The sequence below is a fragment of the Furipterus horrens genome, unplaced genomic scaffold, assembly GCF_987537825.1.
Source record: "Furipterus horrens unplaced genomic scaffold, mFurHor1.1.pri manual_scaffold_7, whole genome shotgun sequence".
In the NCBI taxonomy this organism is placed as follows: domain Eukaryota; kingdom Metazoa; phylum Chordata; class Mammalia; order Chiroptera; family Furipteridae; genus Furipterus; species Furipterus horrens.
The window spans coordinates 77,267,972-77,280,029 of NW_028327177.1; the positions used below are offsets into that span (position 1 = coordinate 77,267,972).

The following is a 12,058-nucleotide window of genomic DNA, read 5'->3' on the forward strand; positions in this document are numbered from 1 at the left end:
ACAAAACAAATGAACAAACAAAATGGAAACAGACTCATGGATAGAACAAGCTGATGGTTGCTAGGTGGGAAGAGGGTAGGAAAGTGGGTAAAAAAGGTGAAGTACAAATTTCCAGTTATTGACTCTTTTCCCTAAGGTGAACTTTACATAACCATGACTTTCAAATAAATAAGCCATGGTGATGTAAAGTACAGCTTAGGGAAAACAGTAATATTGTAATAACTTTGTATGGTGACTAGACTTAGTGTGATGATCACATTGTAAGATAAATGTTGAATCACAATATTGTACACCTGAAACTAATATAAATTAAATGTCAACTATACTTTAAGAAAAAATAAATTAAAAAATATAGATTATGTGCAGTTACTGCTGCTCTCCTACCAAGGAGCAGATGGAGACGTGGGAAGTTTCAGGAACTTGCCCAAAGTGTCACGCTGGTAAGTGTGGTGCCGAAGATTCTGCCAGTAACCAAGACCATCCCCTGTCCAACTCTGAGGCATCGCAGCTAACCTCTCTGTGACTATTTTCACATGTGGAAAATGAGTAAGTTGAACTCCATGACTTCTAGAAAGCATTTACAATGCTACGATGTCCTGATTTGTTCTTTTATGTTTTGTCCGTTTTATTTTTTCATTGGATATATCTGACATATTACATTGTGTAAATTGAAGGTGTACAACCTGTTACTTTGATATGTTTATATATTGTACTATGATTGCCTCAGTAGCTATATTACATGACATAATTACAGTACAATATTGTTGTTTGTATTCATTACACTACTATTCACTCTGCCCTCTTCACAATCCCCTTTTAAAATGGAGAGATTCCCAGGATAGATAAAAATTGGAAATCCCCACTGAAGGATTCCAAACCTCCATGTACATCATAACCAGCTGGTCACTAAGAATACTTATTTCCACAGTCTCTCACCAACTGAGGACTATATGGATAAAAACCTCAATTTCTTACCCCTTTTGAAAATACAAAATTTTTCCTGCCCTGGGCTTGCTTTCTTGATGTGGATGATCAGCACATGCCCCTTTTAGTTGAGGCCTTTGTGCTCAAATTTCCCACAGTTCCCACCCTCCCTAACTACATACGATCCACTTCAAATCATTTTAAGTTACCTGGTTGAGATTTTTAGGTTGAGGCATCAGCATCACCTGGTAAAATGTGTTGAAATGTTAATTCCTGGACACCATTAATCTTCTGTAAAAAGAGTTGTCACTTTCCCATTTATTTATGTATGTGTACATTTATACATACATATGTGTGTGTTATAATCCAATGCTATTGTTATTTCTTTTCCTGTTCAAGATGTCTCAACTTTGGGCATTAAGGAGCTCTGTCAGGTTGATGCCCAAGCCTTTTCAATAAGTCTCTCCCCACCTTCCCTCTACCTTTTTTTTTTCCTTGTACTGTAGCACTTTCTGCAGCACATGATGCTCCAAGCTTATCTTGTGTTTTACCAGAGCCCTGGAATTAACTAGTTCTCCAAGTATCCATGGTTTCTTTTATTGAAGAAAGGTATTTAGAAACGAAGATCTGGGTACTAGGTATGCTCATTGCTATTGGCTGCTTCTAGCCCCTTTCAATGAACAGAGCTAGGAAATCTGTGTATACACACTAACTCATGCAAACACAAACCTATAGATTTATTTCTTTATCTATTTATCTGTAAATAGTCCATATAGGTACCTTCAACTCTAGTCCATTACCACAGGATTCATTCTAGTCTTGGGGATATCAGATTTTTAATCTTTGTATGGCTTTTTAAAATTTTAACAGTGGCTCAAGAACCATGGGGGAGAGGGGGAGCTTCTCTTGATAAATATTTTACAGACATTACTAAAAAATACCAACTTTAGCATAACAAACATGTCAGCATATCCTCATGCTTAGTATTCTTCAGCTCCTTCTGAAATCTGTAATTTAGAACATACAGCCTCACTGTTCCTGAAGGTGGGAAGACCTGTCTCATTTCCCTTCTTGTACAGTTTTTCTCCAGCCCTACGGAATAATGCCTGTTGTAACACTGAGATGGTACTCGTGGGTTCGAACTATAAGCCAATACTTCTCAGAGATTATAATCAGAACTCTGCATTACATGTGAAATCTTATTTTGAATTCAGGTACACAATTATTCACTCAGAAACTTAATTGTACTGTCTTAGGATAGCATTAGAACAATGATTTTAATTGTCTTTTTTGGGGGGTGGGGGTTGGTTTATAAAAGTCACCTGTTATCTTGTGAGGAAGGTAAAGTGACTATAGTCTTGAGGACTTCACAAAATCAAATTAACCACCAGCCATCAGGTTTCCCTGTGATACCTTCATGTTTATTCAGGTAGCAGTCTTACTTGGACGGGGTCTTCCTTCCTTTCCTTATACTTAATGTAAATCTAGTAGTGGTTAGATGTGTCTTTATAAATTGTGTAGAGAACTGTAAAGCGAATCCAACCAGGGGACAGCTCCTGGGTTGCTGGAGGTGTAGCCGCTCAGTGATTTGGAAAACATTTTGGGTCTTAAACAGCAATACCTATAATTATGGAGGCGTCATCCCTTCCATAAGAAAGAAAACAAAACAAAGAAAGCAAAGCCCTTTTACTAACAAGGTATAGTCATAGCATGTGTTCAGCCTTCCCAAACCTGTCTGGCATTTGTTTTTGGCCTGCTGAGCACTCATAAAATGATACAAAGATAAACAATCAGAGGGCAATTAGCAGTGTCTTTGGGGTACCAAGAGAGAGAAGTCAGCCTGTTATTAATGTCAACGGAATTAATCATGGTTTACATAGGTGATTTAGTGGCTTAACTTTGCAAGTAGTTGAAAACAAGGAACCAACAAATTTTACAAAAGACACGAGTTTGGAGAACCAGGTATGGCAGACAGCTTACAGGACTATCTGACGAGCAGTTTAAACTTAATGGTCTTAAGACTATAAAGATTATTGAGATGGTGCCTTTTTTATGAGAGACTACGTGCAATGCAGATTTGTGTTTCTCAAACTTGTATTTGTGAGACTCAGCTGGGAAGTTTTGTTAAAATGCAGATTTCAATTCAGTAGGTATAGGAACTGGGCTGAAATGCTGCGTTTCTGAGGTACACAGGTGGAGCCAATGCTGCAGGCCAGCACGCCTCATTCTGTGTGGTAAGGCTCTGTATGGATTGTTCTAGTACTTCTAGCAGGTAGGATTGAGCTACTCACACTCCTTTTACTTATCTCCAAATTAACAACATGTTGCACCATGAATATTCAAAGGTTAAGGGACTAGAATAGCTTTCTGGAGTAAAGGTATTTGGCCAAATTATTTTCTGTAGTTTATAGGGTTTCCAGTCCATTGGGTACAGTTATCAGCAACCTTTTTTCACCAGGAACAATTAAAAACACATAACAATATTTCCAGGCCATGCTTATTTGTTTATGGAACTGTGCCCTTAAAAGGAGAAAAGCAGGAAATGCAATATCTATAACTGTGATTGAAAGCTCAGAAAATGCACCATCATCTCTAGTTTTAATGATGAGCCTCTGAATGAGTTTTGTTGTTGGGGAAAACCCTTTTAAAACTAGGGTCTTTCACTATTCCATGACTAGCTTTTCAAGCCACTCAATTATTAAAGGTGGTTTGTCTCAGAATGCCTGATGGATACTGTATACTTTAAAATAAGAGAGCCTTTGTTGATTTGCGGTGTGGACATCTAGCAACAGCAGATGACGCACCTCCTGTGACACACATGATTTTCATTAGCCATTTTTTTTTTGCTTCTAGGAAGGAAACAAGAGTGCAAGCTTTCATTTAATGAAGAGCCTGACCACTTTTACTAACTTCTCCCTCTTCTCTACTTTCCACCTTCCCCTCCTTTTTTCTCTGTTTAGCCTTACCTGAGGGAGAGAAGAGGGCGATCAGAGGGTTGAACTTGATGTGTACTCTCTGTGGCATTCTTTCTCCTCTATCTATATAGATATGTAGGCTGGCTGTTTCTGAGAAGCCAGGTCGGCCCTATAATGTGTGAGAACATCACAGCAGTTTCGTGAAGAGGAAAGTGTGAGATGGAAATACACAAAGGCACCAAGTCAGGGTGCCTGGGTTCTAATCCTTGTCCAGCCACTAACCAATTATTTGACCTTGGAGGGCGATTTAATCTCCCTGGGCCTCAGCTTTGTACTCTGTAATTTAATATAGTTGGTGATGCTTATTTCTCACAGTGTAGGAGTCGCCACCGGGATGGCATTAGATGACATCGAATTGCATATTGAGGAGGACTCTTCCTTTGCAATCACTTTCATTCATTCTGGTTCTTCACAAAAACAAAGAGAAAACAAAATGCTCCATTGACACTTGCTACTAACACTTCTCAGCACTTGCCACTTAAAAAACTTATTTTTAATTTTTATATTTTTTGCCAGTCTCGCTAACAAAGAGAAATCAATGACTTTGTTTGCACTGTATTTGTTTTAATTTATGCAGGGTGATGCCGATTTCCCATTTAAAGTAGTAATAGAAAAATAAATAACATGTAGGTTGACTTAAAGGAAAACATTCAGTACAATTACCATAGCTGTACTCCAATGAGTGAAGCATACTAATTATTCAGGAACTATTATGTTATGTAGATATGGTGAAAATTAGGAGGGTGATAATTATAGTTTAAGAAACACTGAATAAGGTGATTTTCAAGTTTCTGTTTACTCTAACCTTACAAGAGCATTCAGTTATCTCATTAAGTGGCAAATATCCACTCCAGTTTCTGTTCCCCCAAATGTGCATATATTACTTGACTCAGTATTTGTACAACAAAGCTGGTGTTTGACTTATAGTTAATAGTATATGGCATGGCACATGTTTTGATACCTTTGGGGAAATTTTGACAACAGTTAACCATAGTTTGCTAATTTTACATTTACAATGTATTTTTTTCCATTACTTAAAATGTAACAAAATGGGACAAGCACCTATTCCTTGGTGTAATTAAAAATGAAATGTCAGGAACATCTATTTAAAAAGGGATTTCTATTTGTCTTACAACCAAAAGGTGGCGTCCTACCCCCGTGCCCTTTATTTAAAAACACTTCCAGTTGGTTACTAATAAAGAAATTAAAATGCACTCCTTATGAATGTAATGTGAAGTGTTTAAAATGAACAATATGTTAAGCTACAGTTAAGTTCCCCTCTGATGTAAGCAAAGTGAACATAACATGGAGTTCTTTAATAAGGTGGCACATCAAACAATATTATATACAAAATTGATTACAACATATTAGAGGGTTTACAAACAGGATTTCCTTTTGTCTGCAAAACTTGCTGCCAATCTGACTTTGGCCCCCACTTCCAAGTGAATGTAGATTTTAAGGCAGTTCAAATGCAGAGTAAGATTAATGACAATCTAAAGACTAAATGTAGTATGGCAATACTGATAATTTTTTTAAAACACACTGTTCAATCTGAAAAACAAGAGCAGAGTATGAACTGTTCTTTACAGAACAAGAGTAAATTTGTCACACTTAAACTGTTATTCCCCTGAGTTATAACTCAGCAACCTGACATATACCATAAAAATGTTATGTGGCATAAACATTTTAGAAATGAGAACAATTCCCCCTCTCCCAATAGACTGTACTTTGTAGATTTCCATTTAATCCCATGTGAATTCAGCATATGGAATTTCCAGTGATGTTAACATGTTGTTGAGAGCATTAACTGAGTTTGACATAAAGCTCTTACATCAGTGCTTAGGTCATAGTAAGCATTCAGTAAATACCAGGTGTTATTACTGACAGCTACAGACTATGAGCTTCTCAAGGGCAGGGATTTCATTTATTTTTTTCATCTCTCAGTGCCTACTATATGGTCTAGAATGTAGTAGGTGTGTCATTAAAGTCTTAATTAATGTCTTGCCTCAAAGACAACATGAACCCTAGACTCTAAGAAGCTAGGAAGTTTTATTCAAACCAAAATGCATTTTCTTTATTTAGGTTCTAGTCTAAAAGATTTGATGGATGGTCTTGTCTGGATAACATGGAATCTTGTGAAGAATGCCTTCAATATGTATCCTACAATTAACCTTAGTACACTCTCCTTTTCTCTGGCTTTATTCTGTAGCACGTGACTTTGTTATTTGCAAAAGAGATACAATTTTAAAGTCATAGTCTTATGCTATTATTGAAATTGAGATTTAGAATTCTTCAGTAAATGAATGTTTAACAATATTGGTAAAAAATTATATAAAAGAATCTATAATATCCCTTTCAGTATATTTATTATCTATAACTGTGCTGGCCTTAAGACCAGTGGGACAGTACTCACTTCCCCTCCCCTAAGTACTTTGTAAGGATACACAAGGTGGCTTCAGTATACTCTCATAAAGATCTGGCCTACTACATCAGCCAGCCAGCAGCTGGGAGTACTGCTTGGGAATTTGGCAGCATCTGGGGTGATGGGTCTGAAAAAAATTATTTCTGTTAACAAGTCATAGAGCTCTCTATCTAAATTACATTTTGGAAACCAAGTCTTCTTCCTTCTCCATTTATGTTGATAAAAGCGAAAAAAATACTAGTCTTTTGTTTTATATATTTATATGTATATTTCAAAACATTTCATTCAGGTTCCTCATTTACTCCTTCAAATTCCTAAATCCCACCAAACTTCAAAACAGCACGCAAAAAGAAATCTCACCTTTTCAAAGAATTGGACAAAGCTTTTTGCAAGTGAATGATCTCTTGGAGAGCAGGTAACCTGTGTTAAACTGCTTGACAGGCTAGCCCCTGGGCAGTTTACTAAAGAAGCCGCGGCTAGAATTTAACTTCTGATGCGGCCACTTTTCCTTCAAAGAGCACCTAACCACACATTTCTGTGGGGACTCTGAGACGGAGGGGAAGGAAAAGTGAGTCCCACACTACATTCTCCTAACTTTAAACACTGAGGGAAAACTCATCGCTGGCGGGTTTCTGCTTCTTTGAAAACAGGGGTTTGTCCTTCTGTTGAACTTTCACCTCCGAACTCTCCTCCTTTCATTGGACAAAGTACAGAAAGAAAGAGAGACGAGGGAGGACGGGAGACGGAAGGGGGGGGGGGGGTGGAGAACACCATCCTGCTGCTCCTCCTTCAACTGTCACTGCTGGCGAAACACTTTCACTTTTAACTCACAGCCTTGCCCATCTCTCCCCTTCCTTCTATATATTTAGCTCAGAAACGAAGCAAATGGCCATCTCATTCCCAATTTCGTCCCTCGTTAACCCCTCCCCATCATCCGAGGAATCTCTCCTCCCCCGGCCCCTTATTTCCAGGTCTTTCCAGCCAGATCTCTCTGCAGCCTGGCTGCTCAACGGTCCGCCCTCCCTGGTCTGCGGGGCTCTGCCGCCTTCTCCTCTACCATCTAGCCCCGACGCTCCCCATGCCCACCTCCCTGGACCCTTCTCCCCAGCCCAACCCGCCCCTGGCTCTGGCTGTGGTGATTTTCTTTTCTTTTTTTTCCTTTTAGCTGGGAGCCTTGTTGTTTACCCAGCAGGTGGATGTGACGTCAGGGACGCACAACAGCAAAAAATAACAACATCTTCTTCCGCGACGAAAGGGACTCCCTCGCGCGCGCCTTATTTACTTATTTGTTCCGGGAGGCCGGGGACGGGGGTGCGGGGGAGAAAGGGGAGTGGGCGCCCGGGCTCGAGTGGCCCGGAAGGACGGTGGCGGCTTACGTTTTGGGGCACTGGCCCTTGGGGGTCCCTAAAGGAAAGACGCAGCCCTGGCAGGAGGCCGGACGACTGGCTGGGAAGCGACCCCAGCCCGGCACCACCCGCGCCGCCGCTGCCACCGATGTTGGCTGGGCTCCGGGAAGCTAGTCCCGAGCGGAGGAATCTATTGTTATTTATTGTGTGGCGGTCGCATGCCGTACTCGAAGCTGCCCGTCCCTCACCCGCGAGTGCGTGTGTGTGCGCGAGTGAGTGTGTGCGCGGGGGTGTGCGCGCGAGGGCGGGTGTGGGCGCGCGCGCGGGGAAAGGCCCGAAAACACCTTAGTTTGCACCGAGAGACCATTTGCAGCGGGTGAGTTTGTATTTTTCCATTTCTGTTCCACTTTTTCCCAAGCCGCCTCCTGCCTGGTTTCCGCCACTTTAAACAACAACAACCAGCACAAAAAAAAAAAAAAAAAAAAAAAAAAGGAAAGAAAAGAAGAAAAAGAAAAAAACAAAACAAAAAACCAACTACTTTCTCCTCCAGGCTCCACGTGCATCTCCCCCAGTCCTCTGCTCTAAGGCTCTCTTCCCCGGGTCGCGGCCCCAGGGTATGGGATCAGGGTGGGGGCAGCAGGCCGGCGCTTGGGTGGAGGGAGCTCGGGAGACACAGCGCTAGGGTGTATTTGCATAAGTCAAATGGGGGTGGGGGGGGGAGGCGAGATCGCTTTCCACTCGGCCCCTTCACGCCTCGATATGCGCTCTCCACGATTGCCGCGGGGAGAGAAATCGATAAGCCCAGGCCACCAGGAACAACTTTCGATGTCTTGCGGCTGAGTGCCTGCGGAGGAGCGGGACGGGCGCGAGTCCCTGGGGTCGGGTCAGCGGCGGAAGGGGGCGCGCGCCGGGCGCCTATGGAGCCCAAAGTTAGGACTTGGAACAAAGTTTTTCTTTCTCACTCCCCGAGTGAATGCTTCCTCGGTGCCCCTGGGCCGCGTTTGAAAGATCGGAGACACCCGCGCCCAGGGCCCTGCGCTGGGGGCACATCCCCGGTGCCATGCATGTCTTGCCGCGAATCCGGAGGCAGGTGACATTACTTTCCCTCCAGATCAGAAAACTCAGACACACCCGCACACCCCCAGCTAGACACGTACCCCACGCGCGCTCGGCCCACCGAACCCAGCCTCCCCGCGATGGGTCCAACACAACCGGTGAGAGTGGGAGCAGAATACACTGCGGGGAGTCTCCGCACCCAGATTTCCCTCTCCACCACACACTCTAGTTTTACTCCTCTCTTAAGTATGGGGAACCGGGGTGGGGGGGATTTCCAAGCCCGGATCTGTCCTGAGACGTGCGTGAATCGTTGCGTCCCTCCCGCCCTATCCCAAGCGGCTCGATGGCTCTGCATTGCTCGCCAGCACCCAGTCTTCCTCCCAAGCTCTGTTCCTGCCCGGCTGCGAGGATTCGGCTGAGCGGACAGCGTGCGCTTTGGGGGGAGACCCTGGTGGCAGAGTCGGGAGCCGAGAGGAGTTTGCTAGTAGCTGCGGGGTCGCGGTCATTTGCTGCCTCCGCCTCCCCTCGCCCCCGCCTCCCTCCCCGCTCCTCCCCAGATACCGCCGAGATCGGAAACTTTGATTCCTTTTGCCTTTGGCCTTCGGAGTCTCCCTCCCCACCTGTTGTGAGCTCCGCCTCAGTCTCCGGAGAGTGGAGGTGACACCCGGGCGCCGGAGAGCTCCGTGTCCAGAAACAAAGTCACAAACTCGGGTCTCAAGTGCTTGCTTCGAAATTACTGTCTGATGCATCCCCACCCCCCAATTCCCGTGCAGTTCCCGCCCCCTGTGAGAATAAGGACTAAATAAACAGTTGTAACTCCAAACCCTTCGCCCGTGATCATATCCCTATCCCACCCCCTTCCCCCTTTCCTCCCCTCCTCCTTTTTTGTTGTTGCAACTTTGTGAGATCCCAGGGAAGGTGCTCAGACTTTGCTTGGGCCGATTTCCCCGTCTCAGGATCCTTGCTGGGATTCCCTGAGCCGCATTCTCTCTCCCCTCCACGCGCGCTCGCGGGTGCTCCTACCCGTCGCCCTCTGTTTTGACCCCCCAGGCTACTCATTCATCCTACCCCCCTCAATTTCCCCCAACCTGCACCGGGAAGACTTGTTGAGGGTCTCCCCGGTTTCTTGTCGACCGCAGAACCCGAAAGTTTGCCAAAGGAAGAGAGCGCGCGGCGAGCAAGCGGGCCAGGAGCTTAGGCAGCTGCGCCGGGGACCATGGTACTGCCGGCGCCTCCTCCTCGGGCGTAAAGGCTGCGCTCCCACTCCCTCCCTGGACTCCGCGGGTAAGTCGAGGCGGCGGAGGGCGCGGGGCCAGGATACAGGCGAAGGTGCAGTGCAAGGGACATCCCAGGGCTCTGGGCAGAACCTGGGAACTCTCTGTTCCCAAAGCGCCAGCATGGGCAGCGCGAGTGTAGCGTTAGGTGCTGGAGCCAGGAATGTGCCCATCTTCATATACTGGACTTCCTTTTTTTTTCCCTTTCCTAAATCCGAAAATCTGGAGATCAAAGTTTAGCGTGGAGTGTGAAGTGTTCCGATAAAATATGGTGACATCCCTTGCCCCCCTTCTTTCCCTACTCGCCCTTTATAACTATTAATTATTTCCAAGTCATTGTGTCCAAATACCCTTGCTGGGCTGATTACAAAGTGTATTGATTTAGTCTGGGCTCATCCTACGCGTTCCTTTTAATTCATTTTCCTTTTGCTCGACCAGAAAACCCAAAATGAAACATTTCTTCCTCTTCCCAACAAACCCCTCCCCCAGCCCTCATCTGTGAGGCACGGGCAGAGTAATGAAATTAATATAAACATTTAATTTGGTTGCACTTGAGCTTCTCCAGCCCACTTAAGGAGAGGCTGGTATTGCTTTCGCGTCTGGTCACAGGTATTTTCTAAGTTCGATGTCCTTTTTTTGTTACTGCTCTTTAAATAAAAATGCTAGAGGGGCATTCCGCATTCTTTGAAAGGAGTCTATACGTACATTGAAACCGTTTACACTTTACCTTTGCTTGTCCGTAGGTTCAGAATTTAGGGTTTGCATATAACTGAGTTGAGAAAACCTAAAGGATATTTAAAATATTTTTTTTACTACTGCAAATATATTGAAGAATCTGCAAAATTTTAACCCCCAACCCCCGGTTTTCTCACAGTGAGAGTCAGTTTGTGGGGGGAGGGAGATGTCCTAGCTGGAATTTGAGGAGAAATGGTCAGATTTCAGGTGTTTTTCTACATAGGGTTAACCTGCATAATTGAAACAGAAGAGTTCCTGTTATTTTCAGTTCCAAAGAAAAATGTATAAAATCTTTTTCAGAATTACACTGGAGTTTCGATTTTCAAAGTAGAAATACCCATCTCTTTGAATCTAGGAAAAGAAAATTGGGCTCACACTTTAAGAGATTAGGAGTGGGTTTTTTCCTCTCTGATTTTTCTACTTGAAATATCTAATAATTAAAGAGTACTGGAAATATAAAAAGGAACTCAACTAGTTATCATCCAAAAAGTGTCAGCTAAAATCTCACTGCACAAAGAGGGGAAAAGTTTAACATCTTGTCACTGGCTGCATTCCGTACCCCCCACTCCCCACTCTATTAGACATTGGGTTAGTATGGGAGAGGAAAAAAATAAATTTTTTTGAAAAGTAAAGTAAACAACCTCCAACTGCTGAACCTTGACAACCCAAATTAAGGAAGCAAGAGAGATCAAACGGAACTGCTGCTGGGTTGTCAGGAGCTCCGCGTCAAGAACCCTGGACTATTGGATCAAGCAGCAAAGCTATATACTCACTAATGCAGAAATGGACCATTGCAAATGCTGATCTTCGTTGTGCAAGCGAAGCCTCACTTGGAAGGAAATACTTAGCCTCTCTCTAGGTAGCATTTGAGTTCTTTATGGATGCTGAGTTGCTAAACAAGTTATTTTTAATGCATTTTTGTTTGTGAAGAGAATGTACCCAAAAGGTATTACAAGAATATTAAGTCTTCCAGAGGCTGTCTTGCTACCAGAACCATGCAGTGGAATTCTTTTTACTAACACTAGACTCCCACACTAGAGTTAGATAACATTTTCTCACATCAAATTTAGAAGATCTGCCTTGTCAGTGAAGCCAGGGTTTTGAATATGAGGGTTTAAATCTGATGTGCAGCTCCAAAAAAAAAAAAAAAAAAAAAAAAAAGAAAGAAAGAAAGAAAAAAGAATAACCCAAAAAAACAAAAACAAAACAACAGAAAAAACCCAAAACCAGTGATTAAGTTTTGTGTCAGCCCACTTTTGGAATTTAAACAGGCAAGAGGGAGCTTGCTGCAGATTAGATATAACCTCTTTTTTTAGAATGACATTC

The 12,058-nt window shown here is 43.3% G+C and overlaps 1 protein-coding gene and 1 long non-coding RNA gene across 6 annotated transcripts in view; one reads left to right on the plus strand and one right to left on the minus strand.

The window, feature by feature from the left end:
* The window catches only part of LOC150004676 (uncharacterized), a 34,507-nt gene extending 25,000 nt beyond the window's left edge, over nt 1-9,507 (minus strand). The window contains exons 1-2 of one of the 2 annotated variants that reach the window (XR_016512398.1): nt 9,344-9,507; nt 3,891-4,008 (exon numbers count right to left, since the gene is read on the minus strand). This is a non-coding gene — a long non-coding RNA (uncharacterized LOC150004676). Of the gene's footprint in view, nt 1-3,890; nt 4,009-6,681; nt 7,006-9,343 lie in introns of those variants that run through there. The other variant, XR_016512399.1, reaches the window with a different exon arrangement.
* The window catches only part of FOXP1 (forkhead box P1), a 642,166-nt gene continuing 637,773 nt past the window's right edge, over nt 7,666-12,058 (plus strand). For all 4 annotated transcript variants that reach the window (XM_090283832.1, XM_090283838.1, XM_090283837.1 and 1 more), the window contains exons 1-2: nt 7,666-8,043; nt 9,863-10,007. The gene's annotated coding sequence lies outside the window, so the exon portion shown is untranslated. The remainder of the gene's footprint in view (nt 8,044-9,862; nt 10,008-12,058) is intronic.